Here is a 20,919-nt window from a genome sequence, read left to right as displayed (position 1 = left end):
ATAGATATTTATTTGTGGTAACATATACTATATATGAAACCTAAAATATTTTATCTGAGCATATGTAAAATTTAAAATATGAAAAATAACATAATTGGAAATTATAGAAAAGCTATGAGAGCCGAACGCGGATGTATATGTGCGTGAAGACCGTGAAAACTTAATTTTTCGCTGTCTTTATAATTGTGCACGAGGCACGAAATTTTGCTTAGCAATTGCTAAGACTTATTTAGGATAAATCTCTTACTTGAGATATTAATTTCTAAGTTTCCATTTACCCCCCCCCCCCCCTAAGTAATGTAGATTAAAATATAAAACTATCCTTTTTCTTTATTTAATAATACACAAGTTCAATTTTTCTACCGAAACAAGGGAATAATACAAACTATCTTATAAAATTTAAATATAAATGCCCTCTATATACACACATATATATATATATATATATATATACTATATATTTTTAATTTATATTATAACATATATTCTCTTAAATATATTCACATTTATATATATTATTAAATATATTTATATTCATATGTATAACAATCATATTGAAATTATATTAGATTATTTGTAGTTAGTTGACATTTAAAATATAATCAGATCATTAAATTCTAAGATAATATCAATTGTGCATTTTCATCAATCGACAAATATAAGGACAGACGTGTCCTTGAACTGGAATTTATTTTGTCTAGACTCTTGAAGCTTTAAAAAATAATAGCGTTGTAACTCTCTGTAATCGTACATTTGTCTGGCATAAGCATTCAATCAGAGTTAAAATTTATCCAAGGTCAGGTACATTTTTTTATTTAAATAAATAAAATTTATATAAAACATTATTTGTGCTTTAATAAAAGTTTACGTTATAATCAAGTGTGCAATTTATGTACAGGGTTTGTCCGGAAAGTAATGCGTCGCATTTTTTTGTGACGCGACTATACATCGCAGAGCGATGGGACCGGTTGGGGAGGAAGGGGGGTACCCTTAGCTTTCCAACGGTAGGTCGCTCAATTGTTTCCATGCGCTTGGAGGGTTAGGACGGCTTATTCTGTGAACCTCTGCTTAGTGGTCGCGTCAAACTTGTGATGGAGAGAACGATAGAGCAACGCTATGCGATAAAGTTTTGCGTGAAGCTGGACAAGACGCCGCTGGAAACTTTTGAAATGCTCAAGAAAGTTTGGCCCCGGCGGACTTTTTTTTATTTCCTCGGCTGAAAAGGGAGCTCAAAGGACAACAGCTCGAGTCGGTTGACAACGTACAAGCTACTTCGACGGCCTCCCTGAACAGCATCCCAGTCAAGGAGTTCCAGAAATCTTATGACGCATGGAAATCGCGTTGGCAAAAATGTATTGACGCAGAAGGGTCATACTTCGAACAATTTTAAGTTGTTTTACCTATGCGATCAATAAATTCTTTTTTAAAAAAATGCGACGCATTACTTTCCGGACAAACCCTGTATGATCTACAAAAATGTAACTTTTCTTTTAATCTCCTAGGTTTTTGAATTTAAAGTTTTGATATGATACAATGAGAAACACAGAAAACATTGCTTTTGAAATAATTTAATATACAGTCTCATCAGAGGCCTTCACTTAAATCTGTGAACTATCTTTCTATAAATAAGGAAGCTATAAATTCTATAAATAAATTCATTATGACTATGACATTGACCTTCAATCAAAAAGTCACACACACATACATACATACACACACAAACACATCGCCTTGTCATGAATCTGCTAAAGATGCACCGAATATCTGCCAATTCATGCCAAAATCATTAATGAGTCTGACTTCTGCAATTATATTTTATGTGTAGTAGTGATATGTGCGTGTGCATGATTATTATACACGAGTGCAACCTCAGCGCCTCCATTTATCCAAAGATTGATGCTTAAAAACATATTTTTTGTAAACTATTAAAAAATAATTACGGACTCTAACGGCCTAGACAGCTTTCTTTTTCGATCCGAAATTTTCTTTTTCTGTCAAACATTCTCGAATAAGAAGTGACAATTCTAAGTAGGCACAACTGAGCTATAACCTTACTGGAAATAGTGCAGCTATTGTTCTCAGGTCAGGTGATCCGCTTTGTGAGACAGAGATAATAGTAATCATATGTACGGATGGTCTATCTTTAAATGACATATTACAACATATAAGTTCGTCTCTTTCTAACATGGTTATTAGTCTTTGTTTCAGCTTATTGACTGTCATTGTTTTGCAATGACTCGTTCTAATTAGAAGAAAATTCAATACATGTGTGCAGTGAGTTTTTGTGTAAATAATATTGAAATTATCTATATAAAGATAAGATAAAACTCAATCAATTTCAAAAATCAATTTCTCGACTTTCTCAATTCCCAGCACTCCAATATTCAGTTCACAATGGAAATGGAACAGAATAATCAGCTCCCCTTTTTAGACGTGTTCATTAAAAAAAATCGAAGACAGCACCTTAGATCATCGGGTTTATCGAAAACCAACACATACGGATCGTTACCTCCATGCCACTTCTCATTATCACCCGACTTAGAAGAATTCTGTCATTTTTATAAATAATAATTAAAAATTAATTTTTAATTATTATTTACACATCTATTTATTATTTATTTTTTTACTATGACAACGCATGTAATTATTTTTTGTAATGCCAGTCACGAAAATTTAAATTTTGATTGCTGTTTAGCGTGGGGATGGTGGCTTTATTTCTCAACGATTCAATGTATGCCTTATTTTATAGCACAAGTGCAAGAAAAACAACTTTATGATTTACATTAGTGTACAGTTTATAAAGTAGTTAATTATTATATAATATATTATTGTTCAATAAATAAAATTATTATCTTCAATAAATAACACTTATCTTATTATATGCAATTTCGTTCTTTTGCTGTAACTTTAAAACAATCGACTTTAGAACATATGTGTTTAGACTTTTTGACTTAGAATGATCCCAAGAATACAAAGTTTCATTGTGGATATCACGTTGCAAGACACCTTGTATATATATATATATATATATATACTTTATATATATATACTTTAAAACAATCGACTTTTTAGAACATATGTGTTTAGACTTTTTGACTTAGAATGATCCCAAGAATACAAAGTTTCATTGTGGATATCACGTTGCAAGACACCTTGTATATATATATATATATATCCACAATGATACTTTGTATTCTTGGGATCATTCTAAGTCAAAAAGTCTAAACACATATGTTCTAAAGTCGATTGTTTTAAAGTTACAGCAAAAGAACGAAATTGCATATAATAAGATAAGTGTTATTTATTGAAGATAATAATTTTATTTATTGAACAATAATATATTATATAATAATTAACTACTTTATAAACTGTACACTAATGTAAATCATAAAGGTGTTTTTCTCGCACTTGTGCTATAAAATATATGCATATATATATGTGCATATGTGAGTGATGAATATGTATGAGTATGCGCATGCATAAACTTGTATATTTCTTGTGATGTTCTAAAATAATTTGCGTACTTTGTTCCGCAACGCGTTCGTCTGACTGAAATCTTCTGTGGATGCATATCTCATAAAATTGTGAGTTTGTTGATAAATCAGCAGCAGTAGCAATAAACGATGGATGCCCAATGCGATTCCTGAAGCGTGCCAAAAGTACGCGCTTCATTATCTGTTATATACGTTTCTCTTTTTCGATCTATATCATGTTGTACAATATATAATAATCGTAAAAGATATTGTCGAGGAAGTTAATTTCGTATTCATAAATTTATCGCGTCAAGATTACAATTTTCCTCTCTTAATAATTTATAATGAGCAGTTGCTTAAGACTTTGGTTAGTGCGAAGAAGTTTAACGTATATATTATAAGGAAATATTAAATCGTACCGTTCGTTAAATTATAACTCTGCTGTATTTCTTCAACAGAATTAAAATATTTTAAGGGTGGTGCTAACGAGTGAGACTAGTTGTGATACAATTATTTAACGTACAGTTTATAAAGTAGTTAATTATTATAGTTGTGATACACTCGAATGCCGCAATGTTTTTTTTTCGTTCTCAAGGAATCCGTTAAGTGATGTTCACAAATATATTTCGTGATTTTCATGTAATATTGGATATTTGTGATTTTCATGTAATATTGGACTCCGTGCCTAAGCTATATATGTACAGGGTGTATCAGACCACCCGTGCCAACCGAATATTTCAAAAACCAAGCACGACAGACAAAAATGTTTCCTACAAAAGTTGTAGGGTTTCGAGTAACGCATTACATAGTAATATTAGTACGAATTTGAATAGCGTTGTCAAGATCACATAAAGATCATCTTCAATTTCTTAAATTCAATTTCCTATGGAATCTCCTATTTTTCATTACATATTCTTGTAGCTGATGTCGAGAGTTTTCCAAAACACTATAATAAAACATTTTTTCATTAAATACTTTTTCAGTTATAAAAATTTGAAGTTTACATTTTTTTTAATAACGTGTAAAATATCGTGCAAAGTATTTAGTTTTTGGTAATCATACCTTAATACTTTTATGCATAAAATAATGAGACGAATCAATTGGTGTGAAAAAAACACATAGTTGCTTTAAAAAGGGTGTAATTTGCAACATATTTTTTTTAAACTAATTATGTGTTTTCTTTACATTAATCTATTGGTCTCATTATTCCGTGAATAAAAATATTAAGATATGATTACCGAAAACTAAATATTTTGCACGATATTTTATATTTTATGTAAAAAAAAATGTAAACTTCAAACTTTTATAATTCAAAAAGTAATTAATGAAAAAATGTTTTATTATAGTGTTTTGGAAAGCTCTCGACATTGGCTACAAGAATATATAATGAAAAATAGGGGATTCCATTTAAGAAATTGAAGGTAATTTTTACGTGACCTTGACAATGCTATTCAAGGTCGTACTAATATTACTATGTAATGCGTTACTCAAAACCCTACAACTTTTGTAGGGAATTTTTGTCTATCGTTCTCGGTTTTTGAAATATTCGGCTCGCACGGGTGGTCTGATACACATTGAGAAAGATAAACAATTAAACTTATTATCAAAGCATTTTTCAACTTATTTAATCCTATGAAAAATCAGCAAAATGTTTTAAGATTATTTTCTTATTCACAAATTTGATAAAACAATTAATTTGTTGGATTGGTTGTAGAGAGACCAACAGAAATGTTTGTCATAAAATAATTAAAAGACAAATATTTTTTTTAGTAATATTGTTTTCAAAAAAGTGGAAATAAATAAGAAATTTGTTAATAATTCTACTTTATGTGTGCTACAATATGTATACTACATTTAAGCTTCAGTAATATTAATGATCAATTAATTTGTTGCATCCATGAAGAATTTTTAACGAACCAATAGTTACAATTAATGACGATTCAATATTTCGATGTTATGAGAAAATGCTTTATCATTAAAAAGAACAAAACTGAAGAAAATCATATTAAATCTCTATCTTTCTCAAAATCTATTGAGACCGATGCAGATATAAGGAATTTCAGTTAAGTTAGGTTAAGTGAAGAAGGGAACTAATGTGTACACTTTTTGAGAACGTTTTTTAAATACGTACGTTCTAAACTTTTTTGAAATTTTTCAGTATAACAGTTATGTGCTCTGACAGTTTAATATTTACAATCGCCATAATACTTTTTCTCTAGAATTGATAACTGCTAACCATTTATTGTCATAGATGCTATTGCAGGACGCATCCTAACTTATTGTTAGAGAGAACTAAACAATGTCCAATGGCGAAATTCCATCCGATCTATCGTATTTTGTTTAGACAACAAGCTTAAATCAGAATTATATGATATACATAATTCTTATAAAATCTTGTTTGTGATCAACTTGAAGAAATTGTATTGATTTTTCTAATAAGACTAATGCAAAAATTATATTAAACCATTGTTAGAACTTCAATGCATAGGCATTAATATGATTAATATTAATGTATGATATTTATTTCGATGAATTATTGTTGATATAAATTGGTGATGAAAAAAACTCTACTCTACCTGTAGCCTGGTAGTTGTATACTCTATCAAATAATAGTAAATCAAGAAAGAATTTTAAAAATTACTCCAAAATTGATATAAAATTAACGCAAGAAGTTAAAATTTATGTTAAAATTAATGTCAAAATTAATAAAAGAAGTTAAAAATGTTTCGTAGTATTTTGTCTATCATGGAAGTTAAGGCAAATAAGAGACTCAAGTTTTTCTAAGTTAACCTGCTGAAGATGATTCAAGAAAGATTCAAAGAAAGGGTTGAATCGTTCAAAATAATTAGAAGAGAATTTAAAACTAACACAATGATAACTTACTAAATATTACGAGGCCATGTAAAACGAGCAATAAAAAATTATTTTAAACTGGGAACAATTTTAAATTAAAAAAACTAATTACAATATAAACTCTAATATTCTTAATTACAAATGTTTTGAACTATACTTATTGTTAGTCTTTCTCAGTGCGCAATAAAAAAAGAATAAACAATATTCTATAATATTCTATAATATTCTATAATAATAAAAAATATTCTAATAAAGAATCGCAATACAATAGTCAAAATAAATTAGATAATTATGTCAAAATTAAAATACGAAATACGTTAACAATAAATTAAAATAAATAAAAAAATAGTTCAACACGAAAAGTCCCAATTAGAAGCAAAAATCGAATTCAAATAATTCATCCGGCTATATATATATATATATATATATATATATATATATATATATATAATCAGTAAATATTTTAAAATTATTAAAACCTCGGAGTGGCACTTAAACATTCGTCCAAACTAATCACTCATTGTTAGTCGGCGAAAGGCTATCAGTTCGTGTTCATTTCCTCCAAGTTATTTAATATTTTTTATTATAACTGAATTTAAAAAGAAATTTTGTATTATAAAATAGAAATCCACTTATGCATATGTAAAAATTAAAAATTAGTTAATTGTTGCTTACAATTGTTCCGAATAAATTGAGATAATAATGCCTCTAATTGTTGTTGAACTTAGTACTTGACTGATGTCAAGTCAGTTAAAAAGTTGAATAAATAGGTGTCAAGTCGCAAAACAAACATTTTAATAAGTCTAAAAATTCGCTATTTCTTCTAGAATGTCAAAATAAGCGTTGTTAAGTAATTCGGTGTCTGTATTATTATTTATACCATGCTTTTGTTCTTTTATGTGTATCATCTCCGAGATAAGTCTTTTATGGTAGTTCGATTCAATATCAAGTATTTTAACGTTATCCCAATCAAAAGCATGTTTTTCATTTAGAATATGTTCAGAGACCACCGAATGCTTGGAAGAATCAAATTTTATGTTATTTATATGCTCCTTTAGTCTAGTTCGTAATTTTCTTTTGGTTTGTCCAACATAATAAACTTATTCACAGTCTTTACAATTAATTTTATAGATGACATTATTATTATGATACACGTTTTTGTTCTTGTAAACTCTAATGAATTTATTAAAATTATTAAGACAACGGTAACCCACTCTAAAATCTGGTTTTTAATTGTCGATGCTACTGTTTCAGAAATATTATTAATATAGGGGATGACAAAAAACTTCTTATTATTTCCCTCTGCAATTTCATTTGTTCCCTTATTGTTAAAATGAAAATTGTTTACTACTTTTATTCTCCTATTGATTTCCTTAAAAATTAAATGAATAGGGTAACCGTTATCTAATAATATTTCAATGCAATGTTCTTAACTTTTCTTATATGGGATGAGATAATAGTAATGCTCTATCAATGAGATTATAAATCACCCCTATTTTGTGGCACATGGGGTGATTCGATAAGAAAGATAGTACTCTACCTGAACAAGTCTTTTTTTGAAACCAGTCCATGTGTATGACGTTATCAAATGATCTTAATGTTTAAATCTAAAAAATTTATGCTTCTCTCAATTTCATATTCAACCGTAAATTGTAGTCGCTGATGGTAACTATTGAACCTGTTCAATATACTATCTATTTTATTCTTTAGAGCCACCTTAATAATGTCATCTACATATCTATAATACATTCCGATATCAAAATCCAATGTGTTAATTATTGATTCTTCTAAATCTTGCATAACAATATTAGCAATTATTGGCGATAACGGGGAACTCATAGGCGTGCCATTTTGCTTGTAAACAATGTCATTAAATTTAAAACTAAGTTTATTGTGCCTAATATCTGTACCTGGATTTTATATTATAATACCAGTTTCATACCTGATTTTGTATTTAAAATTTATGTTGCTTCGGTTCTGTTCTCTTGCCGTCAAAGCTCCAATATGGTGTAACGCCTATCTTTTGCAGATTACTCTCTAGGTCATTTAACAAGACGAAAAGGAGTGTTGCTGAGAAAATGACGAGCTTCGAAATCCTTTACCTGTGACATACAGAGTGAAATATTTATCTTATCATATCTACATCATTGAGCAACATTAATTGTAAAAACGTATTACAAGTTTTTAATAAATAAGTTTTAAATTAATAAACAATTAAAAAAATGTTTGGACAGAAGATATATATATATATGTATGTATATATATATTAAAAATTTATTTTAAAAATATAAATTATTATTAATAAAAAATCAAGTAAGTGAACTCTGACGAAATAGTAGCACCTTTATTTTGAATTTAAAAATATCGGTAATTATAATTATCAACTGACTATCGAAGAGTAATTACTGACATTTGGAATTTCACATTATTAATAATCCCAGATCAAACATGCATTAAAAATCCATATATACATTGCATACATGGAATCAGTTTTTGTGAAACATCCAATACTATTATAGGTTAGAATGTAAATATACACTGTTGTTTTTTCACTCTTAATTAACCTACAACGCACGCACACACACGCATGAATTGTAATGTGCAAACTATATATACTTTTATATTAGACTTTTAATCTAAATTTAGAGGCTAACATATTTATTTTTTGTATTTTTACCAAAACTTATTACGTTAATATAAAGTATACACTTTTTATGTAAAGTACATATTATGATAAGATGGCTCGTCTGCAATTTGAGATGCCATCTTGAGATAAAAATAGATAAGAACATCTTTCGTAATTATTTATCGTTTTTAATATAAATTGGAATTTCTTGAGATCATTGATGTATGTATTGCAATTGTAAAGAAACATTTTTAATTCTGTCAAATAAATGTGACAAAAGAACTAGAAATACGAAAATAATAATTTTGTCGGTAATACAAACACTTGAGAAATTACCTTAAAATTTTGAAAATTATTCTTTATGAAAAATATAAAAGTTATTGCATTATGTCGCCTTAAAAATGAAAAAAAAATTTTGTATAGTTCTTACTTGTTCAGATTTTAGTATTTTTCAAATATAAGAATTTAAAACTAGTCAATTATAGGATATGCTTGTACCCATACAGCACCGAAAGATTGCAAAAACATTACAACAATCTTTCGCCGCAATATTGCAATATTGCAAATTCACTCAAAATGTTGCTACATCATTGCTGTTGAATTGCAGCAATGTTAAAATGTCCGCTTTTTGGAAGATTGCAACAAAATATTACAACAATATTGCAATATGTTATGAGTTTGCAATAATGTATTGTTATTGCAACCATAAACTAATGTTGCATATACAGGTATATAAATGTAAATAAATCATTAATGAAAATACGTTGTAGTTAATTCATATATATTACAATATATAAATTATAGAATTTGGATTACATGCAATATTTCCGAAATATTAATGTCATGTTGCTACAAGTGTGCTGGAATTTTGTGCACTTATATCTCTGCAATGTCTTTATAATGTTGCATTGCAACTTGCAACATTGCAACGTTGCTGCAATATATTTGCAATAATCTGTGCTGTATGGGTATATATAGTTTGTCAATCGTATGTGCGTGCGTCACTAAACTAGCACATATGCGATTCATAAACAGACGACCATCTAAACATAGTCTCTCTGTATAACTGGCAAACTTTAAACTATTGTATCTCAAAAACTACTGTTTAAAATAAAAAACTACTCTTATTACATAATTTTTTCTTTTTCAAAATAATGAAAATTAACACTCCTCCTTATTTCTCTTAAAATTGGATCAAATTATCAAAATCACATAAAAAGATATATTTACTACTAATTATTACGCTGTGCAAAATTTCAACAATCCGTGAAAGTCTCTGAGAGCTATAATACATTTTTTGACTTTTTCTCCCAACTTTAAGAGGCTATAACTTGGAGGAAAAGCATTTTAGGACCTATGTCTATAGAAACTTTTTTTCTTATATTGATCCTATAGAATACGCCCATAAAATCTCTGATATAGGTTTAGAAACACCCTGTATATGTATATTATATATATTTTCACGGTTCTTTTTTTATCAGAAAATGGATGTTCGATTTTCATGAGATAAATTTTCGATGAATATCCACTGAATTTCCAATACTGCCTTATGTGTAAGATATACATACATAGAGTGTACTAATCATATACTTATGTATATACTTTGGATTTTCTATGTATTTACATTATTCCAGTTACATTTATATATTTCATATTCTTTAGATATATTATACATAGCATCAAGGATACATCTGTGGAATATGCAATATACATAAATGTATACATATATACATAATATTAAAGTAAGTTTTAATGGTTTTGGAGATTTTTAAGTTAGTAATATGAAGAAGATATCTATTTAATCGAAATCTTTTGAGCATGCGATAAACATGTCAGATTTTGTTTGTTTATTTTATAGCATTTATTTTATTGCAAATTTATTTATCCGCAATAAATATATGCGTGTATATTAAAATTATTTTTATTATTATAAGATATTATAAATAAATATTGTAATATATTTATAAGTGATATATTTAATCAGAACATGTGCATTATAATTTAGCATTTTTTAATTTTTATAATCTGTACATAATTTTTTTTTATTTATTTTGAAACGTATATGTTTATTTTTCAGTTCTTCCTATATTGTTATGTATATATTTTTAATATCTGTAAAATAGTTTGTAATTTTTTACATTACAAAACGATAAAACACATGCAAAACAAACAGAATCACATTTTGTTATTGCAATCTTTTTTATGTAATCATTATTAAAAAATTTAGAAATCCTCTCAGAAAAATATGAGAAATATGTAATGAGAATTTAATGCGAACAGAAATTACTCTTACTGGAAGACTTCTAAATTCTGAAGTTTCGTTGTTATCAAGTTTGCAGGATTACTTAATGATTGATTGTATTCGTAGTCACGATGATAACGTCGGCCGTAGTTTTTTTAATAGAAATTACTGAAGAAACGTTCTAATAAAATTTTTAATAAAATTTGTTCTATGAAAGTTTGTCTTTAAAACTTGCTGATAGTCAAATGCTCTACGACTCACGTTTTTCGCGTGATTAAGTCGTAAAAGTTATGTAATTTTTATGGTAGTTGTCATTGCGATTCAAGGATAATCACACACAAAACAAACCTTGATGTCTCATTTTACGCAAAAATGGCAATAGATTCTGCTATCTTATATTGAGATAAATTGGTTTCATCTTTATCCTCTCGCCAAGTAGGAAATTGTCACTTCGTTCTCTTGATTCTCTCGATTAACAGCTTGATTGATATTACGTAAAATATTTTGTCATTTGTTTTTTTTGTGCTTTTTATCATTCAAATTCAAATTTATCGTTGGCGTCGTGCCACTTGCAGCAAACTTCGCTCTGTTTATTGCGGAATATATAATTTATTTCAGCTAGACTTTGCGTGATAAAAATAGTGGCCGTACGATATTATATCGCAATAGCAGAAATATTTGGTGTAGCAAATAGCAGTAATATTTGCTTTAGCAGATGCATCAGTTGTTGAAATAATTTGATGATTTTCTTTGATTTCTGGTCTATGTCCGCGTTAATACAAATTTGATTATAATTATTTACAATCACAAAGAGTTCATAATAAAATATAAATATATATAATAATTATATAAATGTATTATTATTATATACATTTTTTGAGATAATCGATTAAAATTAGTCATCTTATACATTATATATAAAATGAATAATTAAAAAATAATAAATAAATTATTTTTTGCATTTTTTAAGAAAAAACTTTGAACTTTGAAGAAGTGAGTAAAAATTAATAAAAATATAATTAAAGAAATGAAATATAATTAATATTTATGGATATTATTTAAATGATCAGTTTAGCATGCAAATATAATAAAAAAAATTAATAATATCGATAATACTTTATTTTGTCATAAAATATTAACTATGTAATATATATTGTATATATAAAACTTATAATTTAGCATATAATTTAAGTGCATCTAACAAACAACAAAAGGGTATGTTCTTTGTAAGTGCAACTTAATTATGAAAAGTAGTCTAACATACTTAAATCTAATGATCTTGATCTTTTTATCGATTTGGATACATATAATTTAGTTTGCTTTATGTTGTAGTTTTATTTAGTTTGTTTTCTTGTTATTATTATAGATAGCGTTCTATTATATAAAAAAGCATAATAAAGTATGGCTATTATAAAACTATTATTTATTTTAACGTATTGACAAATTTATAATTAAAAAATTTATATAGCATGTTTCAAAAAGATAATATATACACACACATTTGTACACGTTTATTTACACTTCATTATAATATTAATCTTTATTAGCCTCTGAAATAAATATCTATAGCGGTGTGAAAATAAATCCCTACATTTCAAATATTCGCAGTAATAAGTCAAATACGATAAAAAATGATCACTCAACCGTAATGTCAGTCCAATTAGCGAATATCGATTTACACTTTAGGTCATCACAGATTTATAACTTGTATAAGATAATTAAAATAACCATTAAATTTACAAGTCAAATTTAACGATATAAATGTAAAATCTATAAGTTTTTTAATATACAAAAACAGTAACAAACAATGGTTGAACAATTAATAGTAATAGTACAAATTATATAGTAAAAAATTCTCAATTTTTATAATAAAAAATGTAAAGTAATATTTTATTCTACTAATAATACACAAAAAAATAAATATGTAAAATTTTGTTCGTCCATTTAATATTTATTTATTGTAAATTTTTTTATCTGTATCAAGTATAATCTTTATTCGTTAATAACTTCTTAATATATAATAAATAATGATTAAAAAATTATTAGAAGATTCCATTTAATATCATTATTTTGACAACATGTATAAAATTATCGAAGTTAGATATTTTGATGAAAAATCTTACCACTTTGTTCTAAACAAAATATTATATTTTTGTTTCAATATTATAAAAGCACAGGAAAAGATGATTCACAACTTCATCAACAAACTCATTTGAAATAATGGTGAACTCAAAAAAATTGAACAAATTACAGAAATGAAGAAATCATTAAAGAGATAAGATCTCTATAGACATCAATTTAATTCAATTTCTATACTATATTTATTTTATTTGCTCTCGTAAAATACATAAAACTTTTTTGAAATATTATAAGTTACAAAGTCTTTTAGAAGAAATAAATTTGTCGATATATCAAATTAAATAGTTTTAATATAGTCCATCACATTATGAATTAATAATAATAGCTAAGTATATTTTTAAATCAGTGAATTGATTAATAAATTGATCAGCAAGGTCACCAGATTTAACAGTGTCGATGACTACAAAATGATAGAGTATTTTTTTTTATAAAAATATATGAAGGTATTGCTCATACTATATTTACTTATAAATTCCAAATTATTAATGACAGTCACTAGTATTTAAATTTGAGTTTTGGAAATAATCGATATAATATATGTAATAAATTATTTTAGTCTCACTTGAAAAGGACTGCAACCATATAGTCAAAACGTCGTGAAATTTAATAAACGATTATTACTTGCTAGTTTGATCGATTATTTCAAAAACTCATATATTTACTTATGTCAAGAAATATAAAAAAGGGGAATCCTCAATCTATATATGTGAATACACTAATTGTAAGATAAATTATTACTCTTATGATCAACTATTTGTGCTTGATTGCTTTAAATGAGTCTGTTAAACTTATCCTTTTCTGCGCTTTTATATTGAAATAATAATATTGTTTTTTTTCTTTAAAACGACAAAATAACCTTGGTATAATCTTAAAAAATTAAAAAAATTGCATTATTAAATTCTATAAAAAAATAACGAAAATACTCTAATGTTTTTCTTATATTTTTATGTAGTTATATTAAATAAAATATTAATTTAGTCATATCTAAACATAATCTATATGTATATATGAAGTATAAAAATTCATAAAGATATATATGCGGTTATTGCTTTTTTAATATTTTATTAATTTACTGTAAAACTTTGAAATATGAGATAATATATTTAAACTATAATGATGAAGAAATTTAATTAATATTTCAAATATTAGAGAACGGCTTTCTAATTATTTCCGCAGTCATTATAATAGTCGTTACATTGTAGTATTTAGGTATTGTTTAATATACAATATTTTAACGAACAAACTTATTTAATTTATTAATTTGAATTCTAAAGTTTTCTTCCATATATTATTTCTTTGCTCTTTTCAAAAATTCTTTCTTTTTTCTTATCGAATGTCATATTTTTAATACTATTTATTGATACACATTGTATACTTTAATATGCGATATTGTATGCATATAGTGTATGTGTAGACTAGCATATGCATCCAGAACATACATTTACATGACGTAATCACGTTGCGACACGTTTCACGAAATTGTGTAATTTAAACGTTGAATTTTTAACTGGAAATTGGAAAATTCGTATATGCACGTGTTCCTATTCAGTAGCTGCAATGCAGGTCGCATCGTATGCAAGGTAGCGATCGATTTAACGAGGGCGAATAGGTATGTATGTACGTAATGTTTAATACCCTTGAATACGAAAATTGTAATTCGGCCTTCGAGCCGAAGGCAGATTCTCAAAATAGATAATCGAATATGCCTGTGTTTATTTTCGGTCGTTCTTAATCATATAAATAGAATGTCATTATTCGATCCAAGGGAAGCTAAGATGCACGAAAATGCATGTTCGCACAAGAATATTATCTTGTCATGCGAGCTGTTATTTGTATCATCAATAATACAACAACGATCATCGGTGCAGAAAAATAGCATCACACAAATAATACATTTGTATAATGCAAGAAATAATTTATCTTTATGTGTGTCACAAAATCCTACTGTACATATATAATTATCTTAATACATTATTTAAATAATATTTTTTATTACATTTTTATATTATATATATTTTATAATAAATAAATATTTAATATTCGATATAATATAAATATAATAAATTATAAGGATAAATAATTTTAACGACCAATACTGGCTAATAATTATTTAATAATCAACACAACGTTTCGACCATGGGTTTTGGTCCTTATCAAGTGTATTACAAAAAAGTAATAAAAATAAAAAAATAAAAATAAATTTATAGTAATGCCTAAAGATCTATGTGAACAACGTTAAACTTTACCTTAAAATTAAAAACCGTATACGTGTTGTGCGAACGAAACTTCTTGTCATATTGATAATATAATAGCCGAGGACTACACAACCTTTAGTATATTGTCATAAATATTACTCAAATTATCAGTGTCTTTTTGTAGGTTGATTGTGTTATTAGTTTTTTTAATGAAAAACATTTTTGCTATTTCTCTCTTTTTTGTATGTTTTTCATTATGTAATATTGTCGGTGTTGCCCAGTCAAAGTCGTGATTAAAATCTAATTTATGTTTACTAATAACCGAATGATTAGACGTGTGCAATATTATTAAAATGTTCTTTAACTCGAGTACTTAAGAATCTCTTTGTTTGACCGATATAAGACGCCGTGCAATTTTTACAATCTATTTTGTACACTACATTAGTTTTCATATCATTCATCACACTATCCTTGCTACGTCTAATCAAAGAATCTAATTTTTTCGGTATAGTGTAGACCACATTAAAACCCCCCATTGTATTAAGCGATCGACTTATGCATTCACTAATGTCTTCGACATAAGGCAATGAGATAATAGACTTAATATCGAATCTCTTTTTAATAATATTAATGTCGAGATTATTTATGTCATTAACAATATTATAGCGTTCATTTAAAATATTGACTCTTTTATAAATAAAGTGTTTAATGGTATGCTTGGGAAAACAGTTATTTGTCAAAATTTTTTTAACCGTATAAATGTTTACTTTGTGGAATTCAACGTCAGACAGTAATATAGCATGATCAACTAATTGTAAGTTATAAATCGTGTTAATTTTGTAATTGAAAGGATGGTTAGAATAAAAATTTATATATTTCTCAGAGTTAGTAGATTTTCTATACCAATTAGTCAATAATTTACCATTGAGTTTTATGACTGTCGTATTTAAAAAATTAATATACAAATTTGACTCTGTTCCATGTGTGAATTTTAGCCGTTCATGATAACTGTTAAAAGTCTTTAAGATTTCGTCTATCTTCGATCGCTTAACCACTGCAAAAATGTCATCTACATACCTATAATAGACCGATACAGATTCACCTAATAAATTTAAACAATGTGTCTCTAAATCATCCATTACTATGTCTGGCAAGATGGGCGACAATGTATATTAAATTATATTATACAATACATATAAAATAATACATTAGTTTATACATACAATTAAAAATTCTTTTAAATCAGACAGTATTTCTTATAGATTTTTAGGTGCTGAAAACGATGACGCAAATCAAATTTTATTAGTACGTCAGATTTTCAAAATAAAATTTAATGTGTAAAAATTGGCTTTTTTCAATATTTGAGATTTATTTGTAAAAAAGATTACGTTATCTAAAAAGTCTGATTAAATATAATGAATGTATTGTTTATTCTTTATAAAATGTATTTTTTTTTAATTCCAATAACTTATTTTTAATCATATTTTGAAAGTTTAAAGCCAAGAACTATTTGTCATATGGAAATGCTTTTAAGGAAAAAAATGTTTTCGGAAAAATATTTTTCCAAAATTGATTTTGTTATATTTTTCTTTAGATTTTTAAATCATTAAATTTTTGTCTAAAACATTTTTTCGAAAATGCATTTGTTTCAAAAAATTTAAGGTAATTAAAATGAGACTCTCTCTCTCTCTCTCTCTTTCTCTCTCTCTCTCTCTATATATATATATATATATACATTTAGTCGAATTTATTACAATATATGTGTATGTGTGTCGATAACTCTAAATTACAAATTATTAGTATAATTATATGGTTATCATTATAAGCGGAATATTTGCTATCTCACTATCAGCAAAACTCTGTATTTAAATCTTTCCTAATATGATTAAAAAATATGATATCGAAATAAAAAAATGCGTTTTATAGGAGATAAACAATACGTTCATGACATCTGATCAGAATTTTCAGATGACATTAATTTTTTTCACAAAAAATTTCGAATATCGCAGAAAAAGTTATATTTTGCATATTAAACTTCAAATATTTTGAAAAGTTGACGTGCTAGTAAAAAATGGTTTGTGACATCGTTTTCAGCATCCAAAAATTTATAAGAAACACCTTGTCTGGCTTAAAATAATTTTTAAAAATTTTCTTATAAATTAGTGTAATTTATAGACAAAATAAATATTTGATTGTATTAAGTAATAAAATAAAATTATGTATGTAGGATATCCCACAATTACTGTATAAATTACTAATAATATATTCTTGGATTCTATTTGGAGACTATTTTTTTGTTAGCAAAATTATCGAAGTGTGTATCTTTAATTTCCGAGCGATAAGCGATTGCATACAAAGGAAAACTTTTTGTAAAAATTAAATTTTGTGGAGTTAAATAATTAATCAAACTACATTCTTTAATTAATTGTAGGAATTTATTTTGGATTTTATTGTAATAAAATTTTAACTTTTTTAGTTACAAAGATATGTTAAGATTGCAAACTTGTAAAAAATATAATCTCTTGACATTTTTACTGAGAAAAAATCGTCTCCAATTGATTCCAAGAATGTGCTATTAATGCAATGATAGGGACATCTGGGTCATCTTGTATAATTAATGAAAAATATTTTTGTAGTTCTGAAAAATATATATTTCTTACACATTTATTATTCTTATATGCATAAAGAATATACATACATGCACATAAGTTATTCTTTAACAATAAAACTTTCTGCAATGTTATGTTTGATTTTAAGTATATCAAGACGCATTGCAAGGTTTAATCTCACGATATTTAAGATATTTATTAAACTTTTCTTCGAAAAAAACTTATATAAATCAATCTTCGCAATTTAACAGTTGATCTATACATAAGATTAAACGTAAATCGTAATAAAAAAATTGTAAAATGCGCCGAGAAGTGCCTTGAAGAAACGTGAGAGAGTTGTGATAGATTTGAGATAATGAATACTGCCTCACATGAAATGTACAATATTTTCAAACGTTTGTGTGAACAGGCGAAGGCGAATAGAAACCTTGAGACGTTGCAATTGAATAACGCCGTGCTCGTTACGCAAGAGACCGTCATATCAGCAAGATTGCTGCATCGAAGTATACGTTGCGTTATGTTTTGTTTGCGTCCAGTTATAATCAAAGTACTACCGAGAATGACGCCAATGTACGTTCTTCGCTCATACTGCATTCTCAATCGCATCATCGCTTCTTTCATCCTCTATTATCTCTCACATACGTCGGATATTATTGTAAAAAGGATGATCAGCTGAGTATGACCTTATTTAATTCTTATAAGGCAAATGAGTCTTGTTTGTCTCTCGTCTATAATTTTTTGTTTCCTAAAAAATTATATATAATTGATTTTTATCAATTTTTATCAAAAAAAGTATCTTAAACTACAATCAAAAGTTTTCAAGATACCGATGTTTTAAAACTTCAATTTTTTACAATTTTTGTTGTGCAAAAATATATTAAGATTTTAAAATTTGTGTTATTTTTATAGTTTTCTAATTAAATTTTTTAATATAACAAATTTAATTTTAATTTAATCAGAAATGGATTTGGTTCGAATTTTGGATTTTGTTAAGTTAGAATTTTAGATTTGTGCGTTATAGGTTAGAATTTTTTTTTGGGATAAGGCTGCAAAAGGAGGGATTCTGCTCCAAAATATGCGTATCGTATATTATAGAATATTAACTCACTGACTGATTCTGTCAATCGTTAATTGGAAAAAAACCTGTCAATTTTCTAAGGATTACGTGAATACGCAGATGATGGAAATTGTCAATTGATTGAGATGTATTTGGACCATAATACATTATGACGAGATTATATAGCCCGCTATTGTATCACACAAATTAACCAATCCCGATTAATTTTCCTTATTATCTTCAGATGTAATGTCGCATAAATCAAACAATGTATATAATTAAGCATATACATACACGCACACACAAGCGGAATATAAATGTACAGAGTGAAACACTAGAAATTATTACCTTGATTTACGTCAACGTTTTATTGTCTGTAGAGGAAAATGGGTTAAATTAAAGTTACATAATTTTAAGGGAGATATAAGGTAGATATATATATAAAATTAAATTTTTCTAACAAAACCTTTCTAGTTGGGGAGGCATTTTAGAAATTTGAAAATTATCTTGAAAATGTTTTTTTCAGCAAACAATAATCAGAGTCTAACTATGATAATTTTCTAAATTATGGTTGAATTTAGAAAAATATACATATATTAATTATTACAATTTTGAGACAAAAAAATATGTTTCCAAATATTTCCATCTAGAGAGATTTTGTTTGATCCATTTTATATAATATATCCCCTTTAATTATACAGTTTTAATTTAAGCTATTTTTCTCTACAGATAATAAGATAAGATTGATATTTCTATAGTATGTTTATATGTATAATAATTTGGATAAATCTTTATATAAGTATAACTCTTTCCAATGGCTTTTTGATATACACACATATGTATATACATATATATTATCAAGCTTGTGAGGTTGAGTAATCTCCAAAATAGTTTAGCCGTTAATTGTTATTTTGTTAAAAAATTATATAAAATAATAATTTACAAAGATGAATTTATGGAAATCAAGATGCTGAACAAATAGACTGATAACGAAAAGATCAATATTGGACAATATTTATTCAGTATTTCTATGCTTAAATATATATTTAAGCAGACACTTATCATCGATTTTTATATAAGATGTTAAAAAATTGAAAAATAAATAATGGAGAAAGGTTTCACAATTTGAAATTTTCAATGCAAAATGAAGAGCAATCCCCGTCGCATAATGCTCGCGAAACAAGATCTATAATTGTGCGGTTTCACATAGGTTTGCAACCACGTCAAAGCAACATCCATCCTATATCACTCGGCGTTTTCAGTGCAAAACGAGGTCGATATACAGGGTGTCTTACCGAGTTTTACCGAGCGGGTTCTATCGAAAAATTTTTGTTTTGTAATCTTTGTATAATCAGCGAAAAATTAATTAAAACAGATTAGCCTATTCATGCAAGAAGAGACAATCAAACGTTACGCAGTTATAAGACATTTTAATGTATCTACTTATATTATTTTATTTAGTAATTGCAACTTATTTTGTACGACTGGATTTTAAAAAAATTTATCTTCAAGCATTTTATCTCTCTTTTATCCTCTCTTCTTTCCTTTTTTCTTCCTTTTTCCATCCCTTCTCTCTCTTCTGATCTTTCTACCTTCCTTTTATCTCTTTTTTTTTCTTTTTCTTTCTCCCTCCCCTCTTTTTTCTCTCCCCCTCACACAGATACATTAAATCTTGAAATAATTTCAAATGTTATATTATTTTATTTCGGTCGTTGGCTTTTTTGT

General features: G+C 26.7%; 1 long non-coding RNA gene across 3 annotated transcripts in view; it reads right to left on the bottom strand.

The window, feature by feature from the left end:
- Window positions 1-8,271: 8,271 nt before the first annotated feature.
- Window positions 8,272-20,919, bottom strand: part of LOC146724445 (uncharacterized) — a 67,009-nt gene continuing 54,361 nt past the window's right edge. For all 3 annotated transcript variants that reach the window (XR_014924075.1, XR_014924076.1, XR_014924074.1), the window contains exon 3: window positions 8,272-8,428. This is a non-coding gene — a long non-coding RNA (uncharacterized LOC146724445). The remainder of the gene's footprint in view (window positions 8,429-20,919) is intronic.

This window comes from Nylanderia fulva, unplaced genomic scaffold (assembly GCF_048542155.1).
Source record: "Nylanderia fulva isolate GAGA-0341 unplaced genomic scaffold, ASM4854215v1 Scaffold131, whole genome shotgun sequence".
NCBI classification, from domain to species: domain Eukaryota; kingdom Metazoa; phylum Arthropoda; class Insecta; order Hymenoptera; family Formicidae; genus Nylanderia; species Nylanderia fulva.
Note: the sequence above shows the minus strand (reverse complement) of the source record. Positions and strands in the feature narration are given on the sequence as shown.